Source organism: Salvelinus alpinus, chromosome 13 (genome assembly GCF_045679555.1).
Source record: "Salvelinus alpinus chromosome 13, SLU_Salpinus.1, whole genome shotgun sequence".
NCBI lineage: Eukaryota > Metazoa > Chordata > Actinopteri > Salmoniformes > Salmonidae > Salvelinus > Salvelinus alpinus.
Genome location: NC_092098.1, coordinates 49,897,066 through 49,918,020, shown reverse-complemented (window position 1 = coordinate 49,918,020; position 20,955 = coordinate 49,897,066). Strand labels below are relative to the sequence as shown.

The window sequence follows — 20,955 nt, the reverse complement described above, 5'->3', positions numbered from 1 at the left end:
TTTCTTTTATATTTAACTAGGCAAGTCAGTTAAGAACAAATTCTTATTTACAATGACGGCCTACCAGAAGGCAAAAAGCCTCCTGCGGGGACGGGGGCCTGGGATTAAAAAAATATATATAGATAAATAAATATAGGACAAAACACACATCACAACAAGAGAGACAACACAACATAAAGAGAGACCTAAGACAACAACATAGGATGGCAGCAACACATGACAACACAGCATGGTAACAACACAACATGAAAACAACATGGTAGCAACACAACATGGCAGCAACACATGACAACACAACATGGTAGCAACACAACATGACAACAACATGGTAGCAGCACAAAACACAGTACAAACATTATTGGGCACAGACAACAGCACAAAGGGCAAGAAGGTAGAGACAACAATACATCACACAAAACAGCCACAACTGTCAGTAAGAGTGTCCATGATTGAGTCTTTGAATGAAGGAATTGAGATAAAACTGTCCAGTTTGAGTGTTTGTTGCAGCTCGTTCCAGTCGCTAGCTGCAGCGAACTGAAAAGAGGAGCGACCCAGGGATGTGTGTGCTTTGGGGTCCTTTAACAGAATGTGACTGGCAGAACGGGTGTTGTATGTGGAGGATGAGGGCTGCAGTAGATATCTCAGATAGGGGGGAGTGAGGCCTAAGAGGGTTTTATAAATAAGCATCAACCAGTGGGTCTTGCGACGGGTATACAGAGATGACCAGTTTACAGAGGAGTATAGAGGGCAGTGATGTGTCCTATAAGGAGCATTGGTGGCAAATCTGATGGCCGAATGGTAAAGAACATCTAGCAGCTCGAGAGCACCCTTACCTGCCGACCTATAAATGATATCTCCGTAATCTAGCATGGGTAGGATGGTCATCTGAATCAGGATTAGTTTGGCAGCTGGGGTGAAAGAGGAGCGATTTACGATAGAGGAAACCAAGTCTAGATTTAACTTTAGCCTGCAGCTTTGATATGTGCTGAGAGAAGGACAGTGCACCATCTAGCCATACTTCCAAGTACTTGTATGAGGTGACTACCTCAAGCTCTAAACCCTCAGAGGTAGTAATCACACCTGTGGGGAGAGGGACAATCTTCTTACCAAACCACATGACCTTTGTTTTGGAGGTGTTCGGGAATAAAGTTAAGGGTAGAGAAAGCTTGATGGACACTAAGAAATGAGGTTAGCCCCATGAATACATCTCAATAAGACTAGTAATCAAATAATGTGTTCTTCATGGAGTTGTTTATAAGTGAGGTTCTCGCTGAGCGGTTTTCTCACTGGGTTTCATTCCCAGATGACAGCACAGTCATTGATACAAATCCTCATTCCTCTACCTATCTGAAACACAAGCCTGTACAGTACACAACCATGTAGGCTTGGACTGAATTGATCATGTCAGTCTCAAATATCAATCCACCAAGACAAAACTCTCTGCAGTGGGGAGGGCAGTACAGTACTCCAGGGTCCTCATCCACCACTAATATCAATCACTACCTCAATGTACAGTACTCCAGGGTCCTCATCCACCACTAATATACATCACTACCTCAATGTACAGTACTCCAGGGTCCTCATCCACCACTAATATCCATCACTACCTCAATGTACAGTACTCCAGGGTCCTCATCCACCACTAATATCCATCACTACCTCAATGTACAGTACTCCAGGGTCCTCATCCACCACTAATACACATCACTACCTCAATGTACAGTACTCCAGGGTCCTCATCCACCACTAATATCCATCACTACCTCAATGTACAGTACTCCAGGGTCCTCATCCACCACTGATATCAATCACTACCTCAATGTACAGTACTACAGGGTCCTCATCCACCATTAATTTCCATCACTACCTCAATGTACAGTACTCCAGGGTCCTCATCCACCACTAATATACATCACTACCTCAATGTACAGTACTCATGGGCCCTCATCCACCACTAATATACATCACTACCTCAATGTACAGTACTCCAGGGCCCTCATCCACCACTAATATCCATCACTACCTCAATGTACAGTACTCCAGGGTCCTCATCCACCACTAATATCAATCACTACCTCAATGTACAGTACTCCAGGGTCCTCATCCACCACCACACTGCTTTCTGATTATTTTTTTTACACAAATACACACAGAACACCAACAAACACTAAACAGCATGCAACTCCACATAGTGTTAAACACACAGCTGAAGCTTGAGAGAAATATCTACCAAGTAAATATGCCAATGCTCTCTCTCTCTCATCATTAAGCACACCTGTCACCATCATTATGCATACCAGCACTTCAACGACTCAATCACGTCACTGATTGCCTCCTCTATATCTATCACTTCCTCAGTTTCATTCCCGTGTCTGCATAGATGTTGTTTTGTTTCTCTTGTCCAGACGCTGTTCTTGTTTAGTTTCCTGTCTATTTATTATTAAATCCTCACCCTGTACTCGCTTCCCGTCTCCCAGTGTCTGTGGTTACGGAACCGTTACGCTCTCTCTCTCTCTCTCTACAACAAACACGTCTTCTTCTATTAGAATTTAACAGTAAATATTGCAGTCAAAGGTTTGAAAAAAGAGAAAGACATTTCAGGTGTTATATTGTCAGCTATGTACAGTGTTTTAGCAATGTGCAAATAGTTACTAAGTATAGTAGGGGAAGATAAATAAACAGATAAATATTGGCAGTATTTGCTCTCTCTCTCACTCACACACTCACACAACAGACCAAGGTTAACAGCATACCAAACAAGTCATTGAGTGGGAAAACATTGGCATATTTACTTGGTAGATATTTGTCTCAAGCTTCAGCTGTGTGTTTAACACTATGTGGAGTTGCATGCTGTTTAGTGTTTGTTGGTGTTCTGTGTGTATTTGTGTAAAAAAAGAATCAGAAAGCAGTGTGGTGGTGGATGAGGACCCTGGAGTACTGTACATTGAGGTAGTGATGGATATTAGTGGTGGATGAGGACCCTGGAGTACTGTACACTGAGGTAGTGATGGATATTAGTGGTGGATGAGGACCCTGGAGTACTGTACATTGAGGTAGTGATGTATATTAGTGGTGGATGAGGACCCTGGAGTACTGTACATTGAGGTAGTGATGGATATTAGTGGTGGACGAGGACCCTGGAGTACTGTACATTGAAGTAGGGATGGCTATTAGTGGTGGATGAGGACCCTGGAGTACTGTACATTGAGGTAGTGATGGATATTAGTGGTGGATGAGGACCCTGGAGTACTGTACATTGAGGTAGTGATGGATATTAGTGGTGGATGAGGACCCTGGAGTACTGTACATTGAGGTAGTGATGGATATTAGTGGTGGATGAGGACCCTGGAGTACTGTACATTGAGGTAGTGATGGATATTAGTGGTGGATGAGGACCCTGGAGTACTGTACATTGAGGTAATGATGGATATTAGTGGTGGATGAGGACCCTGGAGTACTGTACATTGAGGTAGTGATGGATATTAGTGGTGGATCAGGACCCTGTAGTACTGTACATTGGGGTAGTGATGGATATTAGTGGTGGATGAGAGCCCTGGAGTACTTTACATTGAGGTAGTGATGGATATTAGTGGTGGATCAGGACCCTGGAGTACTTTACATCGAGGTAGTGATGGATATTAGTGGTGGATGAGGACCCTGGAGTACTTTACATTGAGGTAGTGATGGATATTAGTGGTGGATCAGGACCCTGGAGTACTTTACATTGAGGTAGTGATGGATATTAGTGGTGGACGAGGACCCTGGAGTACTGTACACTGTGATGGATATTGATTGACAAGCTAGAAGCTCCTGAGCCGGGAGAGAGTGCCCACTGACAGAAACCACAGGTCACCTGTGTCTATGGAGTATTCCCCTGGGACCAATTTAGCTCAGTCAAACTGAGCAAAACGGGTTGAAATGATGTCATAGTATCATAGTTTTGCCCACTGAGTAGTTGGATCGATGTTTCTTATGGAACGGTAGGTAGGATTAGTAGTGAGGGCAGTATCTGAATCATAGCTCCTGGAATTACAACGACAATAGAGATTCTTGTTTTGTATCTCTCTCCGTAACCCGTGGTAGGAAGTATTGATTTATTTACCTCAATGTCCCTTGATGATCGTCTTTCCTCTGAAAATCACAAGAACCTGTAAAGGAAAGTAGAAGGAGGTCTATGAAATACTCTTGATAGAGCAACGGCAATCAGACACAAACTAAAGCCATTATCCAGTCAGACAGGCACAATAATCACGTCTGATCACATTTAGGTCTACGTTCAGTAGCCTAAATACTGTATTACGTTCAGTAGCCTAAATACTGTATTACGTTCAGTAGCCTAAATACTGTATTACGTTCAGTAGCCTAAATACTGTATTACATTCAGTAGCCTCTAAATACTGTATTACATTCAGTAGCCTCTAAATACTGTATTACATTCAGTAGCCTCTAAATACTGTATTACATTCAGTAGCCTCTAAATACTGTATTACATTCAGTAGCCTAAATACTGTATTACATTTAGTAGCCTAAATACTGTATTACGTTCAGTAGCCTCTAAATACTGTATTACATTCAGTAGCCTAAATACTGTATTACATTCAGTAGCCTCTAAATACTGTATTACATTCAGTAGCCTAAATACTGTATTACATTCAGTAGCCTAAATACTGTATTACATTTAGTAGCCTAAATACTGTATTACGTTCAGTAGCCTCTAAATACTGTATTACGTTCAGTAGCCTAAATACTGTATTACATTCAGTAGCCTAAATACTGTATTACGTTCAGTAGCCTCTAAATACTGTATTACATTCAGTAGCCTAAATACTGTATTACGTTCAGTAGCCTAAATACTGTATTACATTCAGTAGCCTCTAAATACTGTATTACATTCAGTAGCCTCTAAATACTGTATTACATTCAGTAGCCTAAATACTGTATTACGTTCAGTAGCCTAAATACTGTATTACGTTCAGTAGCCTAAATATTGTATTACCTTCAGTAGCCTAAATACTGTATTACGTTCAGTAGCCTCTAAATACTGTATTACGTTCAGTAGCCTCTAAATACTGTATTACATTCAGTAGCCTAAATACTGTATTACATTCAGTAGCCTAAATATTGTATTACATTCAGTAGCCTAAATACTGTATTACATTCAGTAGCCTAAATACTGTATTACATTCAGTAGCCTAAATACTGTATTACATTCAGTAGCCTAAATACTGTATTACATTCAGTAGCCTAAATACTGTATTACATTCAGTAGCCTAAATACTGTATTACATTTAGCATGTATTCACAATTGATGGGGGGGAATCGGTACAGTTACATAGCGGGATAATATTTTGGATTATATATTGTATCGATTTGTTTCCACATCACTGCTGAGTGTCATGATAATATAATATCGTGAGGTCCCTGGTCCTAGTTTTCACACACACACAAACACACAGAAATTCTGCTGGCCCACCACACAGGATCCATGACATTGAGATGATTGTGGACTACAGGAAAAGCAGGACCGAGCACGCCCCCATTCTCATCAACGGGGCTGTAGTGGAGCAGTTTTAGAGCTTCAAGTTCCTTGGTGTCCACATCAACAACAAACTAGAATGGTCCAAAACACACCAAGACAGTCGTGAAGAGGGCACGACAAAGCCTATTCCCCATCAGGAAACTAAAAAGATTTGGCATGGGTCCTGAGATCCTCAAAAGGTTCTTCAGCTGCAACATCGAGAGCATCCTGACTGGTAGCATCACTGCCTGGTACGGCAATTGCTCAGCTTCTGACCACAAGGCACTACAGAGGGTAGTGCGTACGGCCCAGTACATCACTGGGGCTAAGCTGCCTGCCATCCAGGACCTCTACACCCGGCAGTGTCAGAGGAAGGCCCTAAAAATTGTCAAAGACACCAGCCACACCAGTCATAGACTGTTCTCTCTACTACCGCATGGCAAGCTGTACTGAAGTGCCAAGTCTAGGACAAAAAGGCTTCTCAACAGTTTTTACCGCCAAGCCATAAGACTCCTGAACAGGTAATCAAATGGCTACCCGGACTATTTGCATTGTGTGCCCCCCCAACCCCTCTTTTATGCTGCTGCTACTCTCTGTTTATCATATATGCATAGTCACTTTAACTATACATTCATGTACATACTACCTCAATTGGGCCGACCAACCAGTGCTCCCGCACATTGACTAACCGGGTTATCTGCATTGTGTCCCGCCACCCACCACCTGCCAACCCCTCTTTTACGCTACTGCTACTCTCTGTTCATCATATATGCATAGTCACTTTAACCATATCTACATGTACATACTACCTCAGTCAGCCTGACTAACCGGTGTCTGTATGTAGCCTCGCTACTTTTATAGCCTCGCTACTGTATATAGCCTGTCTTTTTACTGTTGTTTTATTTCTTTATTTACCTATTGTTCACCTAATACCTTTTTTGCACTATTGGTTAGAGCCTGTAAGTAAGCATTTCACTGTAAGGTCTACCTACACCTGTTGTATTTGGCGCATGTGACAAATAAACTTGGATTTGATTTGATTGACCTTCTACCTAATACAGTCCAGCCTGAGACAATTAACAGAAAGACTAAAGAGGAGACAAGGGAGCTGCTTCCACAGTCCTAATGCAGCCAGCCATCTTCCACAGTCCTAATGCAGCCAGCCAGCCATCTTACACAGTCCTAATGCAGCCAGCCATCTTACACAGTCCTAATGCAGCCAGCCATCTTACACAGTCCTAATGCAGCCAGCCATCTTACACAGTCCTAATGCAGCCAGCCATCTTACACAGTCCTAATGCAGCCAGCCATCTTACACAGTCCTAATGCAGCCAGCCAGCCATCTTACACAGTCCTAATGCAGCCAGCCATCTTACACAGTCCTAATGCAGCCAGCCATCTTACACAGTCCTAATGCAGCCAGCCATCTTACACAGTCCTAATGCAGCCAGCCATCTTACACAGTCCTAATGCAGCCAGCCATCTTCCACAGTCCTAATGCAGCCAGCCATCTTCCACAGTCCTAATGCAGCCAGCCATCTTCCACAGTCCTAATGCAGCCAGCCATCTTCCACAGTCCTAATGCAGCCAGTCAGTATCTTCAACAGTCCTAATGCAGCCAGTCAGTATCTTCCACAGCCCTAATGCAGCCAGTCAGTATCTTCCACAGTCCTAATGCAGCCAGTCAGTATCTTCCACAGTCCTAATGCAGCCAGTCAGTATCTTCCACAGTCCTAATGCAGCCAGTCAGTATCTTCCACAGTCCTAATGCAGCCAGTCAGTATCTTCCACAGTCCTAATGCAGCCAACCAGTAACTTCCACAGTCCTAATGCAGCCAACCAGTATCTTCCATAGTCCTAATGCAGCCAACCAGTATCTTACACAGTCCTAATGCAGCCAGTCAGTAACTTCCACAGTCCTAATGCAGCCAGTCAGTATCTTCCACAGTCCTAATGCAGCCAACCAGTATCTTCCATAGTCCTAATGCAGCCAACCAGTATCTTACACAGTCCTAATGCAGCCAACCAGTATCTTCCACAGCCCTAATGCAGCCAACCAGTATCTTCCACAGTCCTAATGCAACCAACCAGTATCTTCCACAGCCCTAATGCAGCCAGCCAGTATCTTCCACAGTCCTAATGCAGCCAGCCAGTATCTTCCACAGTCCTAATGCAGCCAGCCAGTATCTTCCACAGCCCTAATGCAGCCAGCCAGTATCTTCCACAGCCCTAATGCAGCCAGCCAGTATCTTCCACAGTCCTAATGCAGCCAGCCATCTTCCATAGTCCTAATGCAGCCAGCCATCTTCCACAGTCCTAATGCAGCCAACCAGTATCTTCCACAGTCCTAATGCAGCCAGCCAGTATGTTCCACAGTCCTAATGCAGCCAGCCATCTTCCACAGTCCTAATGCAGCCAGCCAGTATCTTCCACAGTCCTAATGCAGCCAACCAGTCTTTCCACAGTCCTAATGCAGCCAATCAGTATCTTTGTGTTTCCATCCTGCATGAATTTTCCAGGCAGACAACATCCCCCATGCCACTGTGTCTTTATCTAACACTCAGTCCATTAAGCATTCCACAGTCTGGGCCAGCATTGAGCCCAACAGGCACATAGTCAAGCCCATAAAATGTTTTAAATATCAGACACAAGAGAACAATTTTGGCCCGAACAACAGAGAGCCTGACTTCAGAGCACTGCTGATGCCTCCATTTAGCCTAAATGCCCAACAAAGCAAACAGCAGCACATTGGAAGCCTGCCAAAGCTTTCTCCAGTTCCAAACACCTGAACAACAAATTATTTTTCTTCTCCAAAGCCGTTTCAACTACTAAAGGTCAAATGATAGGAGTGAGAGAGAGCGAGTGGGTACCATAAGCAGATCGGTGCCCACTCTATTGGTCTATATGGCAGGAAGGTAGGAAGTTGGTTTGGCAAAGACAATACAGCTTTCAATGGTCATAAACAGATTTTTCAAAAATGCATCCTTCTCTCTCATTCTCTCTCTCATATTCACAATACATTCATGATTATCCTTAATCATGGTAGCATCCACATTAACGAAGAAGTGTTCAGAAACATATATTCTAATATACAGTTGAAGTCGGAAGTTTACATACACCTTAGCCAAATACATTTAAATTCAGTTTTTCACCATTCCTGACGTTTAATCCAAGTAAAAATAACCTATTTTAGGTAGGTTAGGATCACCACTATATTTTAAGAATGTGAAATGTCTGAATAATAGTAGAGAGAATTATTTCGTTCAGCTTTTATTTCTTTCATCACTTTCCAGGTGGATCAGAAGTTGACATACACTCAATTAGTATTTGGTAGCATTGCCTTTAAATTGTTTAACTTGGGTCAAACGTTTTGGGTAGCCTTCCACAAGCTTCCCACAATAAGTTGGGTTAATTTTGGCCCATTCCTCCTGACAGAGCTGGTGTAACTCAGTCAGGTTTGTAGGCCTCCTTGCTCACACACGCTTTTTCAGTTCTGCCCACAAATTTTATATAGGATTGAAATCAAGGCTTTGTGATGGCCACTCCAATACCTTGACTTTGTTGTCCTTAAGCCGTTTTGCCACAACTTTGGAAGTATGCTTGGGGTCATTGTCCATTTGGAAGACCCATTTGCGACCAAGCTTTAACTTCCTGACTGATGTCTTGAGATGTTGCTTCAATATATCCACATCATTTTCCTGCATCATGAAGGCATCTATTTTGTGAAGCGCACCAGTCCCTCCTGCAGCAAAGCACCCCCAACACATGATGCTGCCACCCCGTGCTTCACGGTTGGGATGGTGTTCTTCGGCTTGCAAGCCTCCCCCTTTTTCCTCCAAAAATAATGGTCATTATGGCCAAACAGTTATATTTTTGTTTCATCAGACCAGAGGACATTTCTCCAAAAAGTACAATCTTTGTCCCCATGTGCAGTTGCAAAACGTAGTCTGGCTTTTTTAATGGCAGTTTTGGAGCAGTGGCTTCTTCCTTGCTGAGCGACCTTTCAGGTTACGTCGATATAGGACTCGTTTTACTGTGAATATAGATACTTTTGTATCTGTTTTCTCCAGCATCTTCACAAGGTCCTTTGCTGTTGTTCTGGGATTGATTTGCACTTTTCGCAGTACGTTCATCTCTAGGAGACAGAACACGTCACCTTCCTGAGCGGTATGACGGCTGCGTGGTCCCATGGTGTTTATACTTGCGTACTACTGTTTGTACAGATGAACGTGGTACCGTCAGGCGTTTTGAGATTGCTCCCAAGGATGAACCAGACTTGTGGAGGTCTACAATTATTTTTCTGAGGCCTTGGCTGATTTTCTTTTGATTTTCCCATGATGTCAAGCAATGAGGCACTGAGTTTGAAGGTAGGCCTTGAAATACATCCACAGATACACCTCCAATTGACTCAAATTATGTCAATTAGCCTATCAGAAGCTTCTAAATCCATGACATAATTTCTGGAGTTTTCCAAGCTGTTTAAAGGCACAGTCAACTTAGTGTATGTAAACTTCTGACCCACTGGAATTGTGATACAGTGAATTATAAGTGAAATAATCTGTCTGTAAACAATTGTTGGAAAAATTACTTGTGTCCTAACCGACTTACCCAAACTATAGTTTGTTAACAAGTAATTTGTGGAGTGGTTGAAAAGCGAGTTTTAATGACTCCAACCTAAGTGGATGTAAACTTCCGACTTCAACTGTACCATTCAGTTCCTATTGGGCAAAACACAATCCAAAACACAACCAAAACACAACCAAAACAAACCGCACAGGCACCCGTAAGATTGTAGAGTCATAAGCTTGATGTAGTCATTGTGTTCTAGGAATATTTGACCAAGTACTGAAGTTTTTTGACTACTTTAATACACTTTAAGTGAATTTTTCAACTACTGAATTTTTGTTTTTGCAAATGAGGGGATTAGATACATAATGTGCTTTCATAAACGGTAAAACCTACCGTTCCCTAAACGGTAAAACCGATACAGTATGTATGAAAATACCCTCAAATAAAATTCTGTCCTGTCATCTCATATCAAACATTTGATCTCAAAATTTGATGCTGGAGTATAGAGCCAAAGGTACACATTTTGGCTGCAATGTCCAGATAAGTACGTAGGGGACTGTAGGACATACTCTTGCAGCTTATTTAAAAAAAAAAGTTTTTAAATGTAACCTTTATTTAACTAGGCAAGTCAGTTAAGAACATATTCTTATTTTCAATGGCGGCCTAGGAACAGTGGGTTAACTGGTCTAGGAACAGTGGGTTAACTGGCCTAGGAACAGTGGGTTAACTGGCCTAGGAACAGTGGGTTAACTGGCCTAGGAACAGTGGGTTAACTGCCATTGACACACCATCCCAATTGAATCCATTTTAAATTCAGGCTCTAACCTGTGGAAAAAGTCACAGGGTGTGAATACTTTCTGAAGATACTGTAGGTAAGTGACTAGGCAACAGGATAGATAATAAACAGTAGCAGTAGCATATGTAATGACTCAAAAGAGTTTGTGCAAAAAGGGTCAATGCAAATAGTACGGGTAGCTATTTGGTTAACTATTTAGCAATTTTATGGCTTGGGGGTAGAAGTTGTTCAAGGTCCTATTGGTTCCAGACTTGGTGCACTGGTACCGCTTGCCGTGCAGTAGCAGTGAGAACAGCTATGACTTGGGTGGCTGGAGTCTTTGAAAATGTTTAGGGGTTTCCTGACACCGCCTGGTATATAGGTCCTGGATGACAGGGAGCTCGGCTCCAGTGATGTACTGGGCCATACACACTACCCTCTGTAGCACCTTGCGGTCGGATGCCAAGCATTTGCCATACCAAACATTGATGCAGCCAGTCAAGATGCTCTCGATGGTGCAACTGTAGAACTTTTTGAGGATCTGAGATCCCATGCCAAATCTTTACATCCTCCTGTGGAGGAAGAGACGTTGTCATGCCTTTTTCACGACTGTGTTGGTGTGTTAATTCCTTAGTGATGGGGACACTGAGGAACTTGAAGCTCTCGATTCGCTCCACTACAGCCCTGCCGATGTGGATGGTGGTGTGCTCTGCCCTCCGTTTCCTGTAGTCCACAATCAGCTCCTGCTGTCTTGCCGACTTTATGGGAGAGGTTGTTGCCAGGTCATGGACCTCCTCCCTATAGGTTGTCTCAGCGTCGTCAGTGATCAGGCCTACCACTGTTGTGTCGTCAACAAACTTAATGATGGTATTGGAGTCGTACGCGACCAGGCAGTTGTGGGTGAAAAGGGAGTACAGGGGGAGACTAAGCACACATTCATGAGGGGCCAGCATAGCGGATGTGTTGTTGCCTACCCTCACCACCTGGGGGCGGCCCGTCAGGATGTCCAGGATCCAGATGCAAAATGAGATGTTCAGTCCCAGGGTCCTGTGATGAGCTTGGAGGGCACTATGGTGTTGAACACTGAGCTCTAGTCATTGAACAGCATTCTCACATAGGTCTCTTGTCCAGGTGGGCGAAGGCAGTGTGGCGTGCAATAGAGATTGCGTCATCTGTGGATCTGTTGGGGTGGTATGCAAATTGAAGTGGGTCCAGGGTGTCTGGGATGATGGTGTTGATATGAGTCATGACCAGCCTTTCAAAGCATTTCATGGCAAACAGATGTGAGTGCTATGGGGCGACAGTCATTCAGACAGGTTACCTTGACATTCTTGGGCACAAGGACTATGATGGTCTGCTTGAAACATGTAGGTTTTACATACTGGGTCAGGGAGAGGTTGAAAATGTCAGTGAAGACACTTGCCAGCTGGTCAGCGCATGCTCTGAGTACGCATCCTGGTAATGAATGTTAACCTGTTTAAGGGTCTTACTTTGGGTCTTCACAACAGGGGCAGGGAAGTCCAGGATAGCCCCCTGGTGTAACCAACCTCCAACAGCCCTCCCTTGAGTGCTGTATCCCTCACACTGGCAGCAGGACTAGAGCCCCTCCCCTTAATCCAATGCCACCACTCACACTGGCAGCAGGACTGGAGCCCCTCCCCTTAATCCAATGCCACCACTCACACTGATGGAGGTCCCATAACCTCAGAAAGCCACTGGTTGGTTGTGTGTCTATTTTTTAGCCCAGACATGGGGAGTTTTGAAATAGATTAGTAAGAGGTAATCGTACCACTGTGCCCTCAGGGCAGTGAGAGTCTGCGTGTCATCAGGTTCTCATGGGGCCACCCTCCCTCCCTCTCTCTCGCTCTTTCTCCCTGTCTCCGTCCCGACAGATGGAGAGTGGGAGTTACATGCCTGAGTGTACACACCCACACATTACACTTATATATTGAAGTGCATCCCTCATGCTGATGGATGCTACTTGAGGATAGATGGAAGGAACTGTCTGGAAAAGTGCTCTGGTGTAGTGGGGGAACCGGATGGTTCTAGATAAGGTACACTCCTCAAAAATAGTTCCAAAAGGGTTCTGTGGTTGTCCCCATAGGAGAACCCTTTTTGGTTTCAACTAGAACCACCTTTTTGGTTCCAAGTAAAACCCTCTGTGGAAAGGGTTCTACATGGAACCCAAAAGAGTTCTACCTGGAACCAAAAGGGTTCTATCTGGAACCAAAAGGGTTCTCCAATGGGGACAGCCGAAAAACCCTTTTTGGTTCTAGATAGCACCTTTTTTTTTTCTAAGAGTGTACCAGCCAAGCCAGCACAAAACATAGAGGCACTACACTACCTACACTCTACAGCAGTGGTATTCAGTCCGGGCTGCTAAAATAAAATAAAAAATAAAAACCTAAGAGTATTGATTATTGTATGGGACAATATACACACGTTTTTGAGAAAGATAATTAGAAAAATACAATTTTATTGAGTAAATGTATTTATTGGTTTCTTTTCATTATGATAAGAGATGAAAATACAATGAATTTAACGTTATTTGTTGATGTGAAAATCTACATTTACCGGTTTTAAGGTTGTGTTATTAGATTTGGGGTCGTGAGAAATTATTGTGGAAGAAATAGGATCCACAGAAATTCTGGTGAAAAAAAAGTGGAATACCAAATGGTCTACAGGAACAGACTAGAGAGAGAAAGGCCTGAAGTATGTGGTTCATGTCGCACTATACAGATGTAGGATCCTAATTTGAGCCAGTTTGCTACAGCAGGAAAAGAATCCTGCAGCAACAGGACGTGAATTTTGTGGATTATAACAACAACAAAAAAGTTGAAAAAAATATATTTCACAGTGGCAGAATGCCCTGCTATTGTCGTGCACCATCCTCTCTCAACTGTTAGGGCTAGTCTAGCGAGGTATCACAATGCCCCGCCATGTTCCATCATGTGACATCCTTGTTAGCCAAGCTGCCTGTCAGATGTAAATCAATGTTGTGAACCAAGCAAAGGTGTAGTGGTGCATGGAGAACTGGGTATACTATAATTTTGTCAAATAAATTCGAACGGCCAAGGAAAGGAACCCTGTGTGAAATATTCTATGAGAAACAATGACAAACTCAATGAGGCAATTATTTTATAAAGACTTTGTCATATGCCTTCTGCTGTTCTATTGGTTCTTTCAACTTTCTTTTTTTGTCTAGCAGCCAAAGGCATTATCCTAGTGTCACGCCCTGACCTTAGAGAGCCGTTTTATTTCTCTATTTGGTGAGGTCAGGGTGTGATGTGGGGTGGGCATTCTATGTTTTGTATTTCTTTGGTTTTTGGCCGAGTATGGTTCCCAATCAGAGGCAGCTGTCTATCGTTGTCTCTGATTGGGAATCATACTTAGGTAGCCTGTTTTCCCACCTATGTTGTGGGATCTTGTTTTTTGTTAGCTCTGTGAAGTCTGCAGAACGTGACGTTCGTTATTCCTGTTGTTGTTTTTGTTTGGTGTTCTGAGTATTAAAGATCCTGAACACTTCCCAACGCTGCACCTTGGTCTACTTCTTCAGACGAGCGTTACACCTGGTCATATTAGCAACCCATGATAGTTTGTTGCATCCTTAGATATCCTCTCTCTAAATTTCTCATGGATATTTCCAACTGTGACCAGGAAACCGCTTGCATGTGCGCTGCGTATTTTAGAATGATGTTTTCCCGCAATTTTCATTTTGGAACATGGGGTCAAGTCTAACTCCGTGTGTACACCGCTGCGCTGGAAATGTGAATTAATAGTTTACATTTTAAAGCGAAACATTCTGATCTGATCCATCAGCCTTATAATTGATACGCCGTATACCTCCACTACACTACGTTGATATGCATCCTTGGGATTAAAAAGTGAGTATACGAGGGGATGTGTGTGTGTGTGTGTGTGTGTGTGTGTGTGTGTGTGTCCTCCCAGCCTGGTAAACCCAATTAAGAAAGAAAGTAGCAATGTAAAGAGCAGAAGTGAAAAATGTCAATGAGCTACAGCCATTACAACAGCCATGAGAGCTCACAGGTACAGCATGTTTGTGTGTGTGTCCCACATCGGCCTCCACAGCCACATGAAGTGGCACGAGCGCCAAAAGCACTTAACCATCCCTTTCCAATATTCAGAAGACAAGCATCGTCCTCATAGTCTTCGATGGACAATCAAGATGGTGTGTGTGTGTGTGTGTGTGTGTGTGTGTGTGTGTCTGTCACCATAGGGCTTGTCTAGCAACCCTTACTTGAGAAAATGTAGAGCTGCATCTTTAAAGGTGCCAAGCTATCTACTGTAGAGCATGTTTTGGTCAGCCTAGCGTCTATCACGATCAGCAAGCTATCTAGGACATGTTTTGGTTAGCCTAGCATCTATCACAATCACATGTAGTTAAACATGGTGTGATGTTCACATCCTCGGACTGGCCTTAATGGTTCAATAAACTCAAGGTTATTAGTTGCAATTCCCCACTAATTAGTTACATTAGGTCCAGGTGTGTCACACCATTAGAAGTTATTCCTTATTAGCTACAATGTAGATGAGACAGCCACAAGATATGTTTCACATGGCTGTGTCTTAGCGAGAAATGGTTCGTTAACTTTGATTTGTGACTTTGGTGTTCTGTTTTAATACGGTTCATTCAATTTCAAGTGTGGCTAATTGTACAGAAGGTACAATTTACTGACACTGATATTTCAGAACATTTACCACACCTATCGAATAAAGCAGTACTTACATACCTACAGCTAATCGAAATCCCACAGGCTGTTTTCATAGCACAAACAAAGGTCTGTTTGAGAGCTATTATCTTGCTGGAGCCTGTCTATGAATAACATGATGTTAATGAACCAAGTAGACTAACCAGAAGAATAGCATGTAAGGGCCTAAACAAGACCTGGGGTCCTATTCTTTGTCTTTGTAAAAGTCAGTGTCATAGGGAGACTATATGATGAGCTAGTCATTACAGGGACGTCCTGTAATGCCCATGACCCTATTATAAGACATTATAGAGGCTCATTGTAAAGACTCATACATGCTTGTAACAAGTTATAAAGCATTACACTTCAAGCCTTTAAGTAAAGTGTTTCTAAAGTATTTAGCACAGCCCCTCCCATAAATCATCTCTCTCTTCCCTTAATAACTACCGTTCCACTCTGCCAGCGAAAAGAGATCCCAATGTCTATCTTAATAGTCAGCCCGTGCTATTTCTAACGGCCAAATAGAAGTAATTGGCTTGATTGATTGATGCGTAACTCTGCCCCAGGAGTCACTCTGAACTAGAGGTTGATAGGAACTACTCAGGGCCCTAATGATGATTAATGACAGCCAATAAATAAAACTGTTTCCGGCCAAAATGACCAGGATTTAAATAAATCCTATTGCAAAATAACGCTTTTTTTATTCATAGATGGAAATACCAGTCGATGGGAATACATTTGACCATCATGCTTATAGATTAATTTGCATGAGTGGATTTAAATTTGCCTGTGTTTATTTTCGTTAGTCATCATGTATCTTATTTATCCAACATAAAATTTCACACGCACACAGCGTGAGCTGGATTTCACTTGCAGTCCCTCAGCTGGTTGTTGCTGGAGTAAAACATGTGCTTTCATCAGCCCATTCATTGCGTAACAATTCTAAAATGCAACCGCGCGCTAAAAACAGTTTTGAGTCACAATTAAAAAGCGCTACTATTTTTATTTGTCAACTTGTAATTGAAGCCAGCCTCCCATTCACCATTCAAGTTGTCACGTTCGCTGGAATAAATGTCGGACCAAGGCGCAGCGGATGTAGAGTTCCACATTATTTATTAGAAAGTGAAACTAAGCAAAGACAAAAAACCAAATAAACAATAAACTAACAACGAACCGTGACTACAGAGATGCTACGTCCACTAACTCAAAACAATATCCCATAAAACACAGGTGGAAAAAAATGCTACTTAAATATGATCCCCAATTAGAGACAACAATTACCAGCTGCCTCTAATTGGGAATCATACAAAATCACCAACATAGAAAAACAAACCTAGAACCTCACATAGAAATAATAAACTAGACTAACCCCCCAGTCACGCCCTGACCTACTCCACCATAGAAGATAAGGACTCTGTATGGTCAGGACGTGGGACAAGTGCAGGCAACAGGCTATCAGTGCGCCACCCACTACTTTACAATGTGAGCTGGAGGCAGTAAGCGTTTTGAAAACATACAGTTTATTCGGAAAGAATTCAGACCCCTTGACTTCCACATTTTGTTACGTTACAGCCTTGTTCTAAAATGTATTAAATAGTTTTTTCCCCTCGTCAATCTACACACAATACCCCATAATGACATCACAATACCCCCTAATGACAGAGCAAAAACTGTTATTTTTACACTTTAGCAAATGTATAAATACAAATAAAAAACAGAAATATAACATTTACATAAGTATTCACACCCTTTACTCAGTACTTTGTTGAAGCACCTTTGGCAGCGATTACAGTCTTGAGTCTTCTAGGGTGTGACGCAACAAGCTTGGCACACCTGTATTTGGGGAGTTTCTCCCATTCTTCTCTGCAGATCTTTTCAAGCTCTGTCAGGTTGGATGGGGAACATCATTGTTCGGGTTCAAGTCCGGGCTCTGGCTGGGCCACTCAAGGACTTTCAGATACTTGTCTTGAAGCCACTCCTGTGTTGTCTTGGCTGTGTGCTTAGGGTCATTGTTCTGTTGGAAGATGAACCTTCACCCCAGTCTGAGGTCCTAAGCGCTCTGGACCAGCTTTTCATCAAGGATCTCTCTGTACTTTGCTTTGTTCATCTTTCCCTTGATCCTGACTAGTCTCCCAGTTCCTGCCGCTGAAAAACATCCCCACAGTATGATGCTGCCACCACCAAGCTTCACCGTAGAGATGGTGTAAGGTTTCCTCCAGACATGACACTTTGGCATTCCGGCCAAAGAGTTTCATCTTAATTTCATCAGACCAGAGAATCTTGTTTCTCATAGTCTGAGAGTCCTTTAGGTGCCTTTTGGTAAACTCTAAATGAGCTGTCATGTGCCTTTTTACTGAGGAGTGGCTTCCATCTGGCCACTCTACTATAAAGGCCTGATTGGTGGAGTGTTCCAGAGATGGTTGTCCTTCTGGACTGTTCTCCCATCTCCACAGAGAAACTCTGGAGCTCTGTCAGATTGACCATTGGGTTCTTGGTCACTTCCCTGACCTAGGAAGAGTCTTGGTGGCTACAAACTTCTTCCATTTAAGAATGATGGAGGCTACTTCTTGGGGACCTTCATAAAAATCTGAATTCAAATGATAAAATTCTAAAAGATAAGTCAACTACTCCTGAGATCACCAGCCTCTGCCATATGGACACGTTGATACACCGTGATCCAGTGGTAGGCCTATAACTTCCATTGCTCTTTCACACCCAGGATTGGTGACTATCAAGAGACTATCAAAAGATTTTTCAAATAGCTTACTGTGAGGAACTATAGTTTTACTATATTATCATTCGCAATTGGACGTTTAAAAAACCCCACATTGCTACATTTCTGCGCAGCAGGCCAAGTACTTCTAACCGTACTCAGACGCGTGCTCTCCCTCAACATTATCAGGGCAGAAAAAACAGACACTTGCTCATTGCTCACATGCAGTCCTTCAAACAAGACAATGAAAACATTTACAAATCTCAATAATTATGGTTATGGAATAAACCAAAACGTCTTTCTCCCAAGTGTAGCGGGTTGTGAACTCTGCAAACAACGTCTCCACTCCGGGAATGAGAAAGGTAAATGACTGTAATTAAAACATGCATTGACAAAAATGTAAGTAACTAAATGACGGGGATTAATGGTATATTTACTACTGGTGACATATGTAATGGGGAATTGATAAAACATTAAATAAATGGCCAAACAATTCACAAAATTAAACAATGAAAAGCGCATGAATTGGCGGGAGACAGCCATTCCAGAGAGAGACTGGCCTATATCTTCTCCCCTTCACCGTCTTGTCTCATCATTTTTAATTTGACTCCAGACACATTATCTTCACACATAATTTAGATGTTTTACACTGACAGCCGCAACTCAATAACCAGCTAGGCCAACATATTTCACCAGAAAGCACGACTTAGCCACAGAAGAATCGAGGATCATTAGCTTCTTTGGAAAAATTCTGTTGCTGTGGACTGTTTTAAATCCCTTGGTCGTAGGCCTTTTGCCACAAGCACAATTTGGGCAGCGCCATTATGGCAAAAGGCCTACGACCTTGGGATATAAAACAGTCAGTCCACTGCAACTGTATTTTCCCAAAGAAGCTAATGATCCACAGAGGAATCGAGGATAAGTCGTGCTTTCTGGTGAAATATTTGGAATTATTTTATTTCCATTTACTTCCCTATTGGACAAACCACTATGCCATTTCTCTCCTGTTCTATTGGTTTTCCTATTGGACAAACCACTATGCCATTTCTCTCCTGTTCTATTGGTTTCCCTATTGGACCCACCGCTATGCCATTTCTCTCCTGTTCTATTGGTTTTCCTATTGGACCCACCGCTATGCCATTTCTCTCCTGTTCTATTGGTTTTCCTATTGGACAAACCACTATGCCATTTCTCTCCTGTTCTATTGGTTTCCCCATTGGACAAACCACTATGCCATTTCTCTCCTGTTCTATTGGTTTCCCTATTGGACCCACCGCTATGCCATTTCTCTCCTGTTCTATTGGTTTTCCTATTGGACCCACCTTTATGCCATTTCTCTCCTGTTCTATTGGTTTTCCTATTGGACCCACCGCTATGCCATTTCTCTCCTGTTCTATTGGTTTTCCTATTGGACCCACCGCTATGCCATTTCTCTCCTGTTCTATTGGTTTTCCTATTGGACCCACCGCTATGCCATTTCTCTCCTGTTCTATTGGTTTTCCTATTGGACCCACCGCTATGCCATTTCTCTCCTGTTCTATTGGTTTTCCTATTGGACCCACCGTTATGCCATTTCTCTCCTGTTCTATTGGTTTTCCTATTGGACCCACCGCTATGCCATTTCTCTCCTGTTCTATTGGTTTTCCTATTGGACCCACCGTTATGCCATTTCTCTCCTGTTCTATTGGTTTCCTATTGGACCCACCGCTATGCCATTTCTCTCCTGTTCTATTGGTTTTCCTATTGGACACACCGCTATGCCATTTCTCTCCTGTTCTATTGGTTTTCCTATTGGACAAACCACTATGCCATTTCTCTCCTGTTCTATTGGTTTCCCCATTGGACAAACCACTATGCCATTTCTCTCCTGTTCTATTGGTTTCCCTATTGGACCCACCGCTATGCCATTTCTCTCCTGTTCTATTGGTTTTCCTATTGGACCCACCGCTATGCCATTTCTCTCCTGTTCTATTGGTTTTCCTATTGGACCCACCGTTATGCCATTTCTCTCCTGTTCTATTGGTTTTCCTATTGGACCCACCGCTATGCCATTTCTCTCCTGTTCTATTGGTTTTCCTATTGGACCCACCGTTATGCCATTTCTCTCCAGTTCTATTGGTTTCCTATTGGACCCACCGCTATGCCATTTCTCTCCTGTTCTATTGGTTTTCCTATTGGACCCACCGCTATGCCATTTCTCTCCTGTTCTATTGGTTTTCCTATTGGACCCACCGCTATGCCATTTCTCTCCTGTTCTATTGGTTTTCCTATTGGACCCACCGTTATGCCATTTCTCTCCTGTTCTATTGGTTTTCCTATTGGACCCACCGCTACGCACTGCACCTGTACATAGCCCATCTGTAAACAGCCCATCTATCTACCTACCTCATCCCCATACTGTATATATTTATTTATCTTGCTCCTTTGCACCCCAGTATCTCTATTTGCACATTCATCTTCTGCACATCTACCATTCCAGTGTTTAATTGCTATATTGTAATTACTTCGCCACCATGGCCTATTTATTGCCTTAACTCCCTTATCTTACCTCATTTGCACTCACTGTATATAGACTTTTTGTTTTCTTTTGTTCTACTGTATTATTGACTGTATGTTTTGTTTATTCCATGTGTAACTCTGTGTTGTTATATGTGTCGAATTGCTATGCTTT

The 20,955-nt window shown here is 42.7% G+C and overlaps 1 protein-coding gene across 2 annotated transcripts in view; it reads right to left on the bottom strand.

Moving 5' to 3' along the window:
- The window catches only part of LOC139537862 (calcium/calmodulin-dependent protein kinase kinase 1-like), a 128,018-nt gene that overhangs the window by 92,262 nt on the left and 14,801 nt on the right, over positions 1–20,955 (bottom strand). For both annotated transcript variants that reach the window (XM_071339714.1, XM_071339715.1), the window contains exon 2: positions 4,103–4,148. The gene's annotated coding sequence lies outside the window, so the exon portion shown is untranslated. The remainder of the gene's footprint in view (positions 1–4,102; positions 4,149–20,955) is intronic.